The sequence below is a fragment of the Strongylocentrotus purpuratus genome, unplaced genomic scaffold (genome assembly GCF_000002235.5).
Source record: "Strongylocentrotus purpuratus isolate Spur 01 unplaced genomic scaffold, Spur_5.0 spur5_scaffold_15, whole genome shotgun sequence".
In the NCBI taxonomy this organism is placed as follows: domain Eukaryota; kingdom Metazoa; phylum Echinodermata; class Echinoidea; order Camarodonta; family Strongylocentrotidae; genus Strongylocentrotus; species Strongylocentrotus purpuratus.
The window spans coordinates 22,831,049-22,850,487 of NW_022145600.1; the positions used below are offsets into that span (position 1 = coordinate 22,831,049).

The window sequence follows — 19,439 nt, forward strand, 5'->3', positions numbered from 1 at the left end:
ATCATGTTTTTATAATTTGTTTTGTAATACGATGTAAATCATAATACAATACATTCCCTGAAAGGAAAGAAACAGGACTTACAAATAGTCTATGCTTTTAACAAAAAATTAGGGAAAAAATTAATGTTGCAAATGAATAAGATTAAAATTGTAATAATTTCAAGTAGCAGATGAGGCTATTTAAGCTGAATACCTGACCTTCAATCTTTATAATATGTGAACATGGTGAATTAGAATATTTTGTTGTTTTCAGAAAATAAATAAATTGAACATAATTTCTATTATCATATATACAATATTCTATTCATATCTTTTTATTTTTTATATGCATACGGTTGGATGAATTAAATCATACATGAGGAAAAGTCTGGAAATTGAACGTGAGAGAACAAAGAGAGAGAGAGAAAGCAAAAGAGAAAAGGAAAGATATAAGAGAGAACTATTTGATGGTGAGACAATCGGATGTCCTGAAAATGAGAAAAAATAATGCTGTGAGATACTAAGAGAAATAGAGAGAGAGAAAGAAAGATGGAGATAGAGAGAAAGAGTGAAAACAGATGCCAATAGCATGTTCAAATATGTAGTATAATTATAAACAGTTGGGGCATGTGGGGAGGGGGGGGGGGAGGAAGGAATTACCACCATCATATTCCCTGTCCCGTTTCATGTGAATTTCTCGCGCTCTCTCCAAATGACAGAGTTTGGAAGAGCTGATATAACTACACTTGTTGTGGTTCTCAAAAGAGAGAGGGGAGAGGGTGTCTTACCTTTAATCTGAAATTAGCTGAACACCCCCCCCCCCGACACACACACACACACAAACTCTAACACACGCGCGCGCACACGCACAAACACACACATACCAACCACCCGACCACACTTCCGCACACATACCACACAATGTCCTCAAAATACCCAACATTGGACTATATACTCCCATAAAAGCACACACTCGCCTCACCCTCACACGCTTTATACATAGGCCTAGTAAAAAATCATAATGTTAATAATAATTTGTTTACTAGGGAAGCCTCGACGGTATCATTCCTCTTCCTCCCGAGGACCCTGCGCTTATTATTACCGGAGAAATGGTCAAGTACCAATTTACACCTTGGTGGAGAGTGGCAAATATGGATGAAAGTCTTGCCAAACGACGTTAGTACCGGGCTGGGATTCGAACCCTCAAACCTTGAATTAAGGGTCAAGTGAATGAACAACTATACCCTGACCCCTTCTCATACCAACATTGAACAGCGTTCTAGGTCAAATTAATATTCTTCCAATTGTGTTCCAGTAAGCTTACAATGACATAATATGCTCTTTTTCTGTAACAAAAAAAAAATCGATCTCAATATTGAGTTAAATCCAATTCACAGCATTTGATACAAATAACGTAATTTTCAAACCCCGCGAAAAGCTTTTAGTTAACAAATGTTTTAAATAGACACGGGATAAAATTAATACAACTAGCACTTTAATGTGAAAGCCATTTTACAGTTACCGCTCATAAAAAGTGCATGTTGTTCTTATCAAAGGTCATTTTTTTTCCTATTAGTATTATGTAGAATGATCGATTGCCGGTTTTGAATGTAGGATTAGACCGAGGTTGAAACTACGCATTATCACACGTTCGTTAAATGGATATTTAATTACAAACGGATTTATTAGAGAATGATGTGAAATACAACAAAAACATTTTCAAAAGTGATAGAATATTGGGAAATCCCAAGCACGCCTCTCTCTCTCTCTCTCTCTCTAGGTCAATGTGACACATTGTATAGACGATACAAATAAATTTAATCTTACAGACTCTAAATCAAAGGTACTGCATTACATCTGTATGCGGTAAAAGCTTCATTGTTCAGTAATATTCTAAAAGGCACGTTGGATTTGCTGTCATTTAGCAAATAGATCGCAGACGCTCTTTTTTATTAAGCATTTATCTTTCTTACTGGTAATCCAAACCGGTCAACGTCATATAGTCTCGTAGTCTTTTTAAAGAGAAGGTGAATAACAATCTCTGAGCTTTTTCATTCTTTTAAATTTAGTGTGGAAGAGTATAACAGAAAAATTATCCCCTGAAAAGTATGGCACTGAAAATGCCCTCATATTTGAAATACATGTATGACAATTAGCAGGAGACGTGATGGGCTCAGTGGTAGAGAAGTGGCCTCGTAACCGGGAGGTCCCGGTTTCGAAACCAAATCGATGCGCTGGTGCCCTTTGGTAAGGCATTAATCCTCATTACCAAGTCCTTCGGAAAGGACTTAAAACCGTCAGTCCCCTAGTTGCTTACCTACAAGCATACACATGCTTTCTCAGCAGTCAGATAAAACAAACATACCAACTAAATCGGAAGGTTGTGGACCACGGCAACATGCCTGCAACATGTTTGGGTTGTCCCATATACACATTCATATGAAAAGTGCATGTGACTCTAAACAAAACTGGACCACGTTCACATCATTTTCATAAACCTCACAGCTTAGCATAATTCCAATACTTATATTGGTGTTCAGCCTTTTCCCATCACTTCCGAACGGTTTCTTTCAAAATGCAATTACATGACTTGATCTTTACAAAAAGAAGACAATTTGACATTTAAATGAACAAAAGAAAAAATATGTGTGCAAATAAAACTAAATCCCGATACGAATTACAAACAACTCCAATTGTATGACTCTCTTTTTATTAGTATTTGGTTGGTATTTTTGGAACAGTCGCGAAGGATCATTCATTCGTTTATTTTGTTATATGATTTTAAAACGCAGAAAAAAGAAGACAAAGGCTAATATTGCGTCACGCAGAAAAATACTTTTGCTCTAATTGAATTTCATTATGACAAATAGTTTGTTAATAAAAGGCTGCAAGTTCATGAATATTTGTATTCTTCTCGTTCGACACAAAACAATATACCCCTCTGACAGGACAGTCACGTTTTCATCTGTTCCAGGTGTATTTCGGATCTCCTTTCACTTCCACAGATAAAAAGCTTTTTCATTTTCGACGTAATATGAAAAGACATTTTACAGTTCACTCTTATAAAAAGTGCATGTTGTTATTATCAATTTCGAGAAATTTTTTTTTCTTCACATTATATAGAATGATCGAGTGCGCCCATTTATTGGAAGATTAGACCGAGGTTGAAGTTACGCATTATCACACCTTCGTTAAATGGATATTTAATTACAAACGTATTTATTAAAGAATGATGTGATATAAAAACCTATATTCTAAAAAGTAATAGAATATTGGAAAATCCGAAGCACGTCTCTCTCTCTCTCTAGTTCCATGTGACAATATATTTAATTCATATGCACAAACACATTGAACAGATAATACAAATAAAAATAATCTTACCGACTCTAATTCGCAGGTGCTGCATTACATCTTAATGCGCTAAAAGCTTCATTGTTCAGTAATATTCTAAAATGCAAGTCGGATTTGCCGTTATTGAGCAAATAGATCGCAGACGCTCATATCCAAAAAGGATTTATCTTTCATATTGGAAATTCGAATAGGTCAACGTCATGTAACCTTGCAGTCTTTTTAAAGAAAAGGTTAACAAATGATTTTTGAGCTTTTTCATTCTTTTTATTTTAGTGTTGAATAGTATAATATAAAAGTTATCCTATGAAAAGGATGGCACTGAAAATGCCCTCATATTTGAAACACACGACTGACAATTAGCAGGAGACGCGATGGCTTATTGGTAGAGCAGTGGCCTCGTAACCGTGAGGTCCCGGGTTAGGAACCAAATCGATGCGCTAGTGCCCTTTGGTAAGGCATTACCAAGTCTTTCAGAGAGGAATTAAAACAGTCAGTCCCCTGGTTGATTACCTATAAGCATACACATGCTTTCTTAGCAGTCAGGTAAAACAAACCAACTAAAAATCGAAAGGCTGTGGACCACGGCAACATGCCTGCAACATGTTTGTGTAGTCCCATATACATATTTATATGAAAAGTGCATGTGACTGAACAAAACTGGGCCACGCTCACATCATTTTCATGATTCCTAAACTTCACAGCTTAGCATAATTATACCAATACTTATATTGGTGATCAGCCTTTTCCCATCACTTCCGAACGTTTTCTTTCACAATGCATTTACATGACTTGATCTTTACCCCCCAAAAAGACAATTTGACTTTTAAATGAACAAAAGAAAAAAATATATATGCCAATAAAACTAAATCCCAAAACGAATTACAAACAACTCCAATTGTATGACCCTCTTTTTATTAGTATTTGGTTGGTAATTTTGGAACAGACACAAAGAAGGATCATTCATTCGTTTATTTTGTTATACGATTTTAAAACGCAGAAAATATTTTTTTAATAAAAGGCTGCAAGTTCATGAAAATTTGCATTCTCCACGTTTGACACAAAACAACATACCCCTCTGACAGGACAGTCACGTTTTCATTCTGTTCCAGGTGTATTTCGGATCTCCTATCACTTCCACAGATAAAAGGTTGCTCCATTTTCGACGTAATTACGTAATTTTGTATTATCTGTAGCTATTATTCTCAAACCCCCCAACAAAGTTTAATTAAAATATGTTTCATACAGACGCGCGCTATAATTAATACAAATGGTTAACTAGCATTTTAATATGAAAAGCTATTTTACAGTTTTCGAGAACATTTTTTTCACATTATTATAGAATGATCAAGTGCGTCCATTTATTGGGAGATTAGACCGAGATTGAAACTTCGCATTATCACACGTTCGTTAAATGGATATTTAATTACAAACGTATTTATTAAAGAATGATGTGACATAAAAACCAACATTCTAAAAAGTGATAGAATATTGGAAAATCCGAAGCACGTCTCTCTCTCTCTCTCTCTCTCTCTCTCTAGTTCCATGTGACAATATAGTTAATTCATATGCACAAACACATTGAATAGATAATACAAATAAAATTAATCTTACCGAATCTAATTCGCAGGTGCTGCATTACATCTTAATGCGGTAAAAGCTTCATTGTTAAGTAATATTCTAAAAGGTACGTTGGATTTGCTGTTATTGAGTAAATAGATCGCTGTCGCTCATATTCAAAAAGCATTTAGCTTTCATATTGGTAATCCAAACCGGTCAACGTCATGTAACCTTGCAGTCTTTTTAAAGAAAAGGTTAACAAATAATTTGTGAGCTTTTTCATTCTTTTTATTTTAGTGTTGAATAGTATAATATAAAAGTTATCCTATGAAAAGGATGGCACTGAAAATGCCCTCATATTTGAAATACACGAATGACAATTAGCAGGAGACGCGATGGCTTATTGGTAGAGCAGTGGCCTGGTAACCGTGAGGTCCCGGGTTCGAAACTAAATCGATGCGCTAGTGCCCTTTGGTAAGGCATTAATCCTCATTACCAAGTCATTCGGAGAGGATTTAAAACCGTCAGTCCCCTTGTTGCTTACCTACAAGCATACACATGCTTTCTTAGCAGTCAGGTAAAACAAACAAACCAACTAAAGATAAAGGTTGTGTACCACGACAACATGACTGCCACATGCTTGTGCTGTCCTATATACACATTTATATAAAAAGTGCATGTGACTTTGAACAAAACTGGGCCAAATTCACATCATTTTGACGATTCCAAAACCTCACAGCTTAGCATAATAATTATACCAATACTTAGATTGGTGATCGGCCTTTTGAGGTTCTCCCATCATGTCCAAATAGTTTCTTTCACAATGCAATTACATGACTTGATCTTTTGAAGAAAAAAAAAGCAAATTTGACATTTAAACGAACAAAAGAAAAACATATTTATGCCAATATCCCTAGATCCCGATACGAATCACCAACAACTCCAATAGTATGACTCTCTTTATCAGTAATTGGTTCGAGACACATAAATCTGCTATTGTACTTTTTAGAGTAATATATTATTCAAAATGTGGGTGTGAGTATCTAGCTCTCTATATTTGCCTTATATCAAGTTTTATAGAGTAATTCATATACTATATAAATGTTTAACCGTATTTTAATTCTTATTTTCGAGATACAACTTTAAGGTGTCCCATTACACAACCTTTCTCATGGCATGACGTTACAATGACGCATAACATTTAGGAACAGTCGCAAAGAAGTATCATTCATCCGTTTATTTTGTTATACGATTTGAAAACGCAGAAAAAAGAAGCCTGGAACAAAGGCTAATATTGCGTCACGCAGAAAATAATTGTAATCCTATTGCTTTAATTGAATTTCATAGTGACAAACATTTTTTGTTAATAAAAAGGTTTCACGTTCATGAACATTTTTATTCTTCGCGTTCGACACGAGACAACATACTCCTCTGACACCACATTCACGTTTTCATCTGTTCCAGATGTATTTCGGATCTGCTATCACTTCCACAGATAAAAAGCTGCTTCATTTAAACTTCGTTTAATCTTTAACTTTTCGTCGCAGTCAAGATTATAAACTCAGAAAGAGCAATGAATTGTTCCAGAGTTGTTTTCATCTTCGCGTCAGTTATCTTGTTCTTTTTTTTCATTGGCCTTTCCAGCTCAACTAAGATGGAAGGTAAGTGACATTCATAGGAAGATTGAGGTGTCGTGTCGAGTGGATAAGTCACCGGACTGTGGATCACATGGTTCGGGGTTCGAGTCCCGCCACAACACCAATGTTCTTTGGCAAGACATTAATCTACATTTGCCACACTCGACCCGGGTGAGGTACATGGCTTCCTGTCAGGAATTAGTTCCTTGAAATGCTGGAGCGCCATAAAGGGAGCCATCCTAAGGCGGGCCTAAAGCCGGGGTGATAATAATTGTGGAGTGCCAGGAGTGTCAAGATTGACAGACATGAGAGCTTATTATTATCATTATTATAATCATCTTTATTATAATTTTTACTATTATAATTATCATTAACTATTAATATCAATATTGTGCCCTCACCTACCCTATTTGTCTTTTGCTAATTTGGTAAAAAGTCATCATTTCCAGTCGTAATTTCCATCAAAGTGGTCATCGTGAAATGTTTTTACCTTGGTGCTATTCAGTTTTATGACGTGTATAAATAGAAATGTAACCACGCACACTCTCTTATTCAACAACAAATTATGTGATATTTGTGATATTGGATTTAGAATGTTCCTAGGATTTTTGCGACGTTTAGAAATGTTTTCTCAAGATAGGTTCAGATATGTCGCTAAATGTAATGTGTTAATTTTTATTTTTTGTTCTTCTAAAACATGACAAATCAAAGCTATAACAAAATAAACAATCTAAAGAATCATTTTAACGCTGCTTATCCCCATTATAAAGAAAAATATATATGAATATAAAACTCAAAACTTTCATTCACCTCAGTGATCAAAATTGCTCCTAATTCCAATTTTCCAAATAAAGAAATGTTTTGGTTAAAAAAAGACAAGTAATTCATAAAAGGGTGTTGCTATAAATGCGACTCACCTCCCTACCTACTCCCCTCCCCACTCCTCCCCCAGATTTAACGGATTAATTCCCGAGTCATCTCCATTGCGTTCCTAGCGCTTAAGAAATATTTCATTTTTTCCTAGTTCAGCTCCTTCAGTGTTCGGCTCATTACGCCAGTGCTAGAATGTATTGACAACAATCCTGATTTTTTAAACATTTTTTTATCAAAAAGATTTTAAATATTTTTTGGAATAGAGGAATGGGTACTGTATTTTATAGACTTGTACAAAACAAATCTGTTTGGCACGAACTTTATTCTAATCTGTTTGGTCACTTTTGAAACTTTCGGTTATCCAGAACGGATTTTTTTTTTTAAATAAAAGAATTAGAAATGAGACTTATACATTGCTATGTCTGGTCTTTTCTATTGTATGGAGCAGAAACATGGACATTAACAAAACTACGGAAAGGAAAATCACATCTTTTTAAAATTAGATGTACATAGGAATGATGAGGATATAATGGAAACTAAGAATCAATTATACTTTACATACTGTACATAGATATTATGAGGATATAATGGAAAACAAAATATCCTGAAAGGAATGGTAAAAGAAAGAAAGGCGAAATACTTTCGTCAAATTAAAAGACATTGGCGTCTTTTCAAAGATTCATTGGAAGGAAAAATAGAAAGTACCAGAACAAGAGGGAAACCAAGAACCAACTGGGAGGTGAGCATTAACCCTAATAAAGCCGGGGGGGCATTATGCCTCCCCCTCCACGATTTTTACGATTGCTCAAGAACGCATATGGATGGCACCCTGCCGCTCGCTGACTTTTTTCTTTTGAGTCTTGCGCAACTTTTAAAGAATTTTTTTTGAAAATCGGACCTACGGTTACAAGGTCACGTGACCTTTTGTCTTTGCATGTCAGCCCGAAAATCGCTAATTTTCGTGATTTGTGTACAAAATATATGGAAAAGACATTTTTCCTAAAAAAACAGATCAAACATGGGTTATTGGGTCTTGTTTAAAGATTAGGTGGTTTTTGGGGAGTCAAAATAGTTGAATTGTAGTAAGAAATGAAAAAGTTAAAAAACAACGAAATACATAAGAAATTATCTAAACAAGGGATAACATAAGGAATAAACTGGCTCTTCCCATTTTTTGTCTTATTATTATTCAGAATAGTCTAATGAATATATGTAGTGAAAAAGAATGCGAAAATATGAATAATATATGATTTATGGGTAAAAATGTGATTTTTATGACTTTATTTGCATAAATTACCATAAATATGCAAATGAGTGAATTTTTCAAAAAATTGAAATTATCATATTATTCTATACATTTCACATGACATGTTTGCAAATTTTTGCGGCGATCGGCCGCTTCGCGGCCGAGATCTTAAAGAGGGCGGCCATAATGCCCCCCCCCCCGGCCGTACTAAGACCTCAAATAGCCCGGCCTTTTTAGGGTTAAGACATGGCGTGGAATGACAGTGCAAGAGTGTACTATAATGGCAGAGAACTTAAAAGTTGCAATCAACCACCGAGTTGATAGAAGATATCTCGATATTTAGGGATCACTTCATTTGGGGCTCGATCCAGACCAACTTATCGTCAAATATACTCGAAAGTAGTCTTTGAATTAATGATCATATGATAAGGATAGTAACATGCAAGGTGTTCAAGTCGCTCCAACTTTATGTTTGAAACGTGCTTTCCACTATTTTACTTTCAGTTTTGAGGATTGATTCCACTCTACTCATGGCGAAGTGATCCCTGATATGACCCCCCCCCCCCACACACACACACACACAACAAAAGGAAGGACGTCCACTCCTGTACATTTCGAGAGTAGCTGCTATCTCAATCAAAACCTTATTATTGTTCTATATATCTTATTCGTTTAGAGTCTGATTCATCTTCGTCCTCTGGTGATTGTGACAATCCCACTTTAACATCCATGTTTAAAGGACAGAATAGACAGGTAAATAATGAACTTATTCGTGCATCCATATCTTTATGAATCCTGCATCCATCTATATGTAGCCATAGAACATATCAATGAAATGCATTTTCTAAATGTGCAAAATTGTGATCGTGACATTCTTACTTTGCATGTTTAAAGGGGAAATACATGCTATAAGGAATTACATAATATAGCCACCCCTTTAATTGGAAGCAACTCTTCACACTAGTTCTCACTGCAAAGTTGTCTAACAAGTCGATAAAAGGTCCTCACGTTTTGGGGATTAGTACAAATCGAAGAAGAAGAACAAATCTTTTTTTGCGGTGGTGTGGGTGTGCTCGAACTGAACAAAAACCCTGGGTTGGTTTCACGGGTTTTAAATTTGGAATTAACTGATGCAACGTACGTCTCTCATAAAATAATAACATGTGGGACAGTTACACGACAGTCCAAGAAAAACACGTTTATCTTTTTCTTCTTTCCAGGAATTTCTCATATTTCATGTCCCTGTGGCAATATACGGAGTAGTCTACAAATCAGTATTGATTACGTTATCAATTTTTTGATGTGTTAATATATTTTTTCAATAGTTCTGCGGTAACTTTCTGATCGGTTGTCAATAAAGTAGCCACCGTGTAGTAAAGTTTTTTATTCATATAACCCTTTCATTCAAAACTATGACGCAAACTATAACAATTGGGTACTTTTAGACTACCTATTTTATTTCCCAGCAGGTTTTCAAAATGATAGCCTTCTTACGTGATTTTATTTCATTTCTTTTGTAGAAGAGAGCAGCGCAACTCCGAGGTAAGTAAAACCAAGTTTTTTTTAAAACGAAATAGCGATTTAATACATTTTATAAATCCTGAAAAAATAGGGGTAGAAACGATAACTGCAAGCGTGCTTGAAAGACACCTCGAACCCTTTGCTGTTCAATAGAGTATACAAACATATGAGTTAGGCCTTGTAGTAAAGTACATTAGCCCTAATAAAATGTATATCTACTTTTTCTTCCCCTTCTTTTTTTTTTATAACGATCTCCCTCAATTTGCCATATTTTTGTTCTGACATGAAAATACTCACAAAAACTGGGAACCTATAAATAGTTTTTTAAAACATAATCGTTCATTTTAATGCAATTTCGCATTGTTTTGAGCCTCTGAAGTGCACATCTAAATGAAACATGTAAAAAAAAGTCTCAGTAGCATTATTGTGTGCAGAAAAAAAATCAAATAATAAACATCAAAACTGAAACCCCTCCTCATCATTTCAAAATTAAGATTAAAATTAAATTAAAACTAAGATTCCATTTTACTTTGCACACTGCACAAAACAGACTGCGATTCGATTTTCGAAGAAATGGCAATTGTAATAGATATGGTAATCTAAACAAGCATCATCTTTCCGATTTCTAAACTGATGATAAGAATACTAACAATCGGAATGTTAGTGAATTCAAACCTTCTAGTCAGAATAATAGCCGAATCAGCTGTAAATCGTAGATATTCGCACCCCTCGTCTGATGGAAATACGTTTCTGTGCCGATTTACCAATTCTTCCTTCAACGAAGTTTAAAATCCCTTGAAATTTGAAATAAATCAGTTGACACCACTGTATTTCCGGTTTCAATTTCTCATTATGCATAAATGTGGACTTAATGTCCGATATAGTTTTATATTTATTACTTTACCTCGATAAACTTAGGCTCGCTTCACCGGTTGGCTATTTTGGGATGTAAACATTGGAATTATTTTGTGATGAGATTGCACTTCTTGATTTCTTTCTACGGGGTGAAGACCAAACAGTTCCAAATAATCGTATCTTTCTTCTATAACCTAAATAATTTAATCTGATGTTGTCGCTAATGTTCTCGAATTTCATTTCTTTTCTAATAATGTAATGCATTTATCTAAATTAAAGTGAATTAATCTTAACGAAAAAAAATGTAAGTTACATCCTATGCATTGTAAGTGAAGATGGAAATGTGTTTACCGTCATAATTACACCTTTGTATCACATTGAGCATAGTTACAGGATGTAAACTAGTAACCGAGTCAACAACGATCACGATGGAGTGTGACCCAGGATCAACGATCAGAATCACCAAAGGAGTTTGTGTGAAGGTTTCGTCTTGCAATGCTTATGACCCCTCCTCGGAGAGCCAGTGTGAAGACAGTGACAAGACGGCACAGTGGGCTCCGTATTGCGAGACTGTCAATCCATGTTCCATCACTGTCTCATGCGCGGCGGGTGCAACGTGCCCAGGGGAGTTCACCTACGCCTACGCTGATTATGAATGTAAGCAGTAGCGGTTCTAGAAATGGCAGGAAATCAGCCCCCCCCCCCCCCAACCCCCTCGAACCAAAAAAAAATCTTGCACCTGAACATAACATTAGAAAAAATATTAATCTATGAGAGGCAAATGCAGAATAAATGCACAAATCCCCAAGCCCCGGCGCTCCTCCTAAAACAAATGTTGTTATTTATATGTAATTGCATGAAAGTCAAAAAGGATGAACATTTAACGTTTCAAGGAGCTTTAATATAAAATGCATCCAATAAATCAAGTAATTACATAATTTTCAAGAGAAATAAATCATGAACGTTGATCCCACTGCAAAATTAATTGCATAACAATCACCTGAAACTGCGAAACAAAAATCGAAATATATTCAAGTTGTTATTATTTGGGGATGCGTAGAGAAGTGAATGTTTATGTTATGTATTCATAACTATGTATTGGCACTGTTTTCCAAGTGCTCTACATGTTTCATAATGATATAGTTGTAATTCATACAGCACCTTTTCCACTAAGATGGCATCCACGAGTTAGTGTTACCAAGCAGTGAAAGTTTAAGTTAAAAGAATGCGTAAGGTTTTAGAACAGGAAGGTCTCCAAACTCTGTTTGAATGTTTCTACTGTTGGCATGTTGGTGATGATTTTAATTTGAGGGCGTATCTTGTTCCGGAGTGTGCCAGCAGGAGAGGTAAAAGCTGCATCTCCAGCTGATTTGTCGATTATTGGTTCAGGCGCGAATCCAGGAATTTCTTGCCGGGGAGGGGGGGGGGCACCGTTTTGGAAAGAGAACATATATATATATTTTTTTTTAGTCCCCCCAAAATCGCAACGACTCAACCAGCCGCTGAATAAGCGGGATGGGGGGGGGGGGATGAGAGGACACTTTTTTTGGGGGGGGGGGGTAAAGAATTTTTTTTAATTTGACATTTTGCACCGTCATATTATATTATGTTATGTTATGTTATATTATTTTTGGGCCGGGGGGGGGGGGGCACGCCCCTGTTTTTCGGTATATTTTGGGCGAATTTAGGGCTGATTATAACATTTTTTTTTTGGCGGGGGGGGGCACGTGCCCCCTGTCCCCCCCCCCCCCCCCCTCTGTATCCGCCACTGTGATTGAATAAAGATCACTGTCGATCTTTTTTCCTCCTATAAATTAAATTGTTTAAATCCTCGATCATCTTTTTAATGCTATTCTTATTCCACCCACAGGTGTTACAGATGAAACAACCGCGCCGACAACGTTAACAAGTGTGAGTTATCCTCCATAAGGGGGTCATGTGACATACAAACATTCCCAAGAAGACTGTAATTTAGTGTAATATGAAGAAATATCTAACTATTTTTTTTCAGATGAAATTTTGTATAACATCACAATTGAATTCGTCTTACAATTTATTTATTTTATTTTACTCACTCGCTTCATCACCTATTCATTCATGCATTTATTTAATTTCATTTAGTTGTTGATAGTTAGAACAGTAATAAGTTTCATAAACCAAGTTGAATGATAAAACGATACACTTGATACTGATTGCTTGGTTACTGGATTGTTTCTTATTCTTCTACTTAGTTATGCATGTAATTCTGAATTATCCTCTTTTTCGTGAAATCTACACATCATATATAGAATTTTAGTTATTTCATAAATTAATGTATTATGATTATACTGAATGAAAAGAATTGTATATTTCTATTTGATAACAGGCCAGCCGTGAAACGCCTACAGAAGAACGGACTCCAACGCCAAGTAAGTATTCACAAACTGATGTGAAGGTGTCATGGTAAAGGGGTTCAGTCATTTGACTCTCAATCCTAATGTTCATGGTTTGAATCCCAGTCTGGCACCAATTTTCTTTGGCAAGATCAGCATTTGCAACTTCCTACCCCGTTTAATTGGGTACCTGGCGATCGCTAAAGTAATACTAATTGCAAGGCTCTCTGGCAAAATAGCACTGGATCTGACGAGGCTTCTCTTGGTAGACAAAATCATGATTATTATCATTATTATCCTTTATTATTCAAGATAGAGCAAATCCAGATGAAACACTATTGGTTATGATAGTAGGCATACAGAAATTAGAAGCATTATAATTAAGAGCTAATAAATGTAACTATTATCATTTTATTAGTAGTATTATTATCATCATTGTTGTTGTAGTTGTTGCTGTTGTTATTTTGTGAGGATAGCCTGGCCTCATGCTCACGACACAGGCAATCCAGAGTAGGAAATGTACAATACACATGCAAGCATTTGGGGGCAGTGGGCCAGTAAGCCGAGGTAGCGTTTCTACTTCGTCATTTTCGTCATTTTGTATTGTATCCTCGTTTACAGATATTGAGTTAAGATTTGTATAATTTTGTGCAATAATATAATTTGTTCTCATTATCAAAATGGGGCAAACACTAGGGCGGGATTGGGGCCATAAATGATACCTTGGGGGCGCAGCATCCAAACCTCCTCGCCCCCGAAAGAAAAAACACGAGTCTGCCGTTTTGTAAATATTGAAGGAATCCGTTGCATTGTAATTTAATTAGAAATAAATATGAAATTATCCAACAGGCTACATGAAATTTCAACTTAGCCTTTAATAAATCGTTAAGGTTTAGGGATATGCTATATGTATTTCATACCAAGTGTAGGTCTACGTAATCTTGTAGTGGGTTGGAAGGGGTTAGTCTTTACCTAGCATTGCATCTTTTAATGCTCGTCTTTTTAATGCTATTCTTATTCCAAACATAGGTGTCAGAGGTGAAACAACCGTTCCGACAAGGTCAACAAGTGTGAGTTATCCATAACGGGGTCATAGGACATACACACATTTACTGGGAAGAATATGATTATGTGTTATTCAAATAATTTACTAACTCATTCGTTTTATAGATAATTTTTTGTCATAATATGATGAACCGATTTAACGTTCAAATTACAATTCATTCATTCTATTTTAGTCACTCGCTTAATCACTTATTCATTCATGCATTCATTTATTTCCTTTTTATATATTTGTGCAATGTAATTTTGACATAGATTTTTCTTTTTCTCACTTAAAAATAAAAGTATTAAACATCGATTATTGCTAGGTAACCGGGTCGTTTCATATTTTCATAGACGTCTATATTACCCCGTTTTCATGAAATAAAGTATTTACGATAAAATAATGAAAGTTATTTCATGAAATAACCTGTTATTATTATACTGACGGGAGAGAGTGGTACATTTCTGTTTGATAACAGGGCACTCCTGAAACACCTACAGAAAAACGGACTCCTACGCCAGGTAATATTCACAAAATTATGTAGAGGTGTCATGGTAAAGTGGTTCATTCACTTGACTCTCACTCCTTATGTTTAGGGTTCGAATCCCAGACCGGCACCAATGTCCTTTGGCAAGACATAAACGCACATTCGCCACTTCCAACCCAGCTGTAAATGGGTACCTGGCAATTCGTAGTGTAATAATAATTGCAGGGTCCTTTGGCAGAACAGCACTGAAGCTGATGAGGCTTTTCCTGTAAACAAAATTATGATCATTATCATTATTATCATGTATTATTTAAGATCAGACAAACCAGAAAAACAATATTGATTAATAGAGTAGGCATACAGAAATTAGAAACATTATGATTAAAAGCTAAATAAATGTAACTATTATCATTTTATTAGTAGTAGTAGTATTATTATCATTGTTGTTGTTGTTGTTGTTATTATTGTGATTTTGTGTGGATTGCCTGGCCTCATGCTCACGACACTGGCAACCCAGAGAAGGAAATGTACAATAAACATACAAGTATTTGATGCAGTGGGCCAGTTAGCCGAGGTAGCTTTTCTACTTAGGACATTTTCGTCATTTTGTATCGTATCCTCGTTTACAGATATTGAGTTAAGATTTTGTATATTTTTGTGTAATAATTGAATGTTTTATCATTATCAAAATGGGGCAAACACTAAGGCGGGATTGAGGCCATAAATAATACCTTTAGGGTCGCAGCATCCAAGCCTCCTTGCCCCCTGAAGATACACGAGTCTGCCGTTGTGTTAATATTGAAGGAATCCGTTGCTGTTATCCAAAAGGCTACATGAAATTTCAACTTACCCTTTAATAAATCGGTCAGGTATAGAGATGTGCTATATGTATTTCCATATCAAGTGTAGGTCTACGTAACCTTGTAGTGGGTCGGAAGGGGTTAGTCTTTACCTAGCATTGCATCTTTTAATGCTCGTCTTTTTAATGCTATTCTTATTCCAAACATAGGTGTCAGAGGTGAAACAACCGTGCCGACAAGGTCAACAAGTGTGAGTTATCCTTAACGGGGTCATGGGACGTACACACATTTACTGGGAAGAATATAATTCGATGTTATTTAAATAACTAACTCATTTGTTTTATAGATAATCTTTTTTCATAACATGATGAACTGATTCAACTTTCAAATTACAATTTATTCATTCTATTTTACTCACTCGCTTAATCACTGATTCATTCATTCATTCATTTATTTCAATTTATATATTTGTGAAATGTACTTTTGACATAGATTTTTCTTTTTCTCACTTACAAATAAAAGTATCAACCATCGATTACGAGTGAGAAGAGAAATAGGTTTCATAACACTTAGTTGAATGTTAAAACGATAAACTTAATTCGATCATTGCTCGGTAACCGGGTTGTTTCATATTTTTCTATTAAGTTATGAATGTAATTCTATATTATCCCGTTTTCATGAAATATACGTTTCACAATAAAATGATTAAAGTTATGTCATGAAATAATCTATCATGATTATACTGACGGGAAAGAATGGTACATTTCTGTTTGATATCAGGCCACTCCTGAAACGCCTACAGAAGATCGGACTCCAACGCCAGGTAAATATTCACAAAATTATGTGGAGCTGCCATGGTAAAGTGGTTCATTCACTGGACTCTCAATCCGAATGTTTAGGGTTCGAATCCCAGACCGGCACCAATGTCCTTTGACAAGACATAAACCCACATTCGCCACTTCCAACCCAGCTGTAAATGGGTACCTGGCAATTCGTAGTGTAACAGTAATTGCAGGGTCCTCTGGCAGAACAGTACAGCATGAAGCTGATGAGGCTTCTCTTGGTAAAAAAAAAAGGATCATTATCATTATTATCAAAGATAAGACAAATCCAGATAAGACACTATAAGTTGTGATAGGACAGTTATTAGAAACATTAGTATGTAACTATTAAAATCATTTTCATTAATGTTAATTACAATTATTATTAATTGTAGTAGAAGTATTATTATTCTTATTATTACTGTTGTCGTTACTATTATCATTTATTATTATTATAATTGTTATTATTCATATTATTATTATTATATTATTATTATTCGTAGTAGTAGTAGTAGTAGTAGAAGTAGTATTACATGTATTACTTTCATCATCATTGTTATTTATCATCATCATCGTTGTTATTAATATCATTAATAGTTGAGCTAATGCTAGAAGTAGCATTCATGTACGGTTAGCAACCAGCAAAGTATGGTTTAATATCAGGGAGAGCCGTTCTATTTCTGTACACTAAATGGAGGGGGGGGGTGTGCGAAGAGGGGCATCTATTGCAAGAAAACGGAGCAAAAATATACAGTATACATATGTATTTGGGGGCAGTGGGAAAGTTACCCGAGGGAGCGTTTCTGCTTTGCAAATTTTCGCCATTTGTTTTGTATCCTCGTTTACAGATGTTGAGTTAGTTTTGTTCAATAATAAATACTTGTCTCATTATTGATATGAACGATGGAGGGGGAGGGACACAGCACGGGGGATGCTTGACTAATATTTGTTTGCGTCTGCAGCATCCAAAGCCCCTCACCCCCCCCCCCCCGACACAAATAAACAAAAAACGATTCTATCGTATGAAAAATTAAAGGCATCCGTTGCCTCATAATGTAATTCGATATAGGTATTGTACTTAAGTTATTGTACCAATGGACTTGCGTAAACATTCTTTTAAAATCATTAGAAATGAAGAAAACAATAAAACAATGAACATAAAGAGAGAGAGAGAGAGAGAGAGAGAGAGGGGTGAACAAAAAACTCAAACTGTTGCTTTAGACAGTGTGTGGTGTCAACGATCTTTCAGGAGAAATATTATTCGACAGGCCACATGAAATTTCAACTTGGCCTTTAAAAAAATCAGTCAGGTGTAGTCTTGTGCTACATGTATTTTTATGTCAAGTGTATGCCTACGTAATCTTTAACCCTTACTGTACTGGGCTATTTTGAGCACCCTCTGACTGGGGGGGGGGGGCCTGGGAGGCCCCCTCCCCCTATGATCTCGGCCGTCGAATGTCCGATGAACACGAAAATTTGCATATTTGTAGATATTTACGTAAGGAACAGGACCGTATAATTAGTTTTTTCCTATTATGCAAATTTTTGTCGTTATAGCCTAATTAATTATGCAAAATGCTTAATTTTATGCATTTTAAAGAAAACTCTACAAATTTGTCCGTAGACTTGTGAAGAATCTTGAAAATGTATTGAATAAATGTTTCCTTCATCTCAAATTCATGAGGTTTCATTATTTTTATGATATTTGAAAATACATTATAATTTGCATAAATTATGAATCCGCCAATTACGCATTCATGAATATCAAATCTGGAACTATATTTAGGGAACTAGGATCATTACAAAAATTGTCAGACTCCACTTTTTGAATGTTTTAACTCATTATTCATATGAAACATCTTTTCTAACACAAAATAGTTATTTGATGTAATTAATAATGATAATTTATGCAAATTTGATGCGATTTTCAACTATTTATTTTCTTATGTATTTTATTGTTTTTTATTTCTTATTATATCTATTGTTTTATTTCTAATGTATTCTTTTGTTCTGGAATACATCAAGTTACTCTGAGAAACATATAAAAGCAATTTGATATCAATTCATATCTTTAAATTTCTGCTTGTACATGAATATATGCAATTATAGCACTTTTTTGATGACATGCGCATACTAATTGTTATGTAACACCTTACAGGTATATCCGATTTTGACGAAAATGGTATCAAAATGTGTGCAAGACTTGAGGGGAAAAAGTCATGAAACGACAATTCAAAATTCCAAGCGGATGCGGCGCGATCTCCGAAAATGTCGAGGGGGACCTCCCAGGCCCCCCCCCCCCCCCCCAGTACAGTAAGGGTTAAGTGGGTTGGAAGGGTATAATCGTTGCCTAGCATCGCATCTTTAAACTTTATATTAATTCATAACACGTTCACAAAGACTTCCTAGAAATAAATTCAAAGGCAATTAAAATACACTATTGCATATATCCCAAAGAAATCATGTTTGGATTAGGAAATACGTCGCTGTAATGCTTGCCATATATCAAAAGGTGGTGGCCACGCTATTGAAATTGATTAATGTTCATTCTTTTAGAGCCTTGGCGATCGTCAGTGATATAGGCCTATATTTCGATAGGTAATGTCAATCACAACATCGAGTGTTTATTTCGGTTATTTTCCACAGATTTTACCACGATTCACCAAGCATTGCCCACAATACCATCACAAGCAGACATAGTCCACCAGAAGACCTCCCTCTTCAAACGGATCGAGGGACGGCGTCTTCAAAATCACGTGATCAAAACCAAACATGGATTGTCATTGGTCAAATGTGGTGCCGAGTGTAACAAGCGAGATGACTGCGTGTCATTTAACATCGGCAACGGTGTGTGTGAGCTCAACAAACAGGTGTTAGGCGGCACCGGTGTCAGCA

General features: G+C 35.6%; 1 long non-coding RNA gene across 1 annotated transcript; it reads left to right on the forward strand.

Annotated features, from left to right (window-relative positions):
* Positions 1-12,889: 12,889 nt before the first annotated feature.
* On the forward strand, positions 12,890-14,953 carry LOC115924286. The gene is made up of 4 exons (XR_004064264.1): positions 12,890-12,930; positions 13,385-13,427; positions 14,421-14,461; positions 14,915-14,953. It is a non-coding gene; the product is annotated as an uncharacterized LOC115924286 (long non-coding RNA).
* Positions 14,954-19,439: the final 4,486 nt, after the last annotated feature.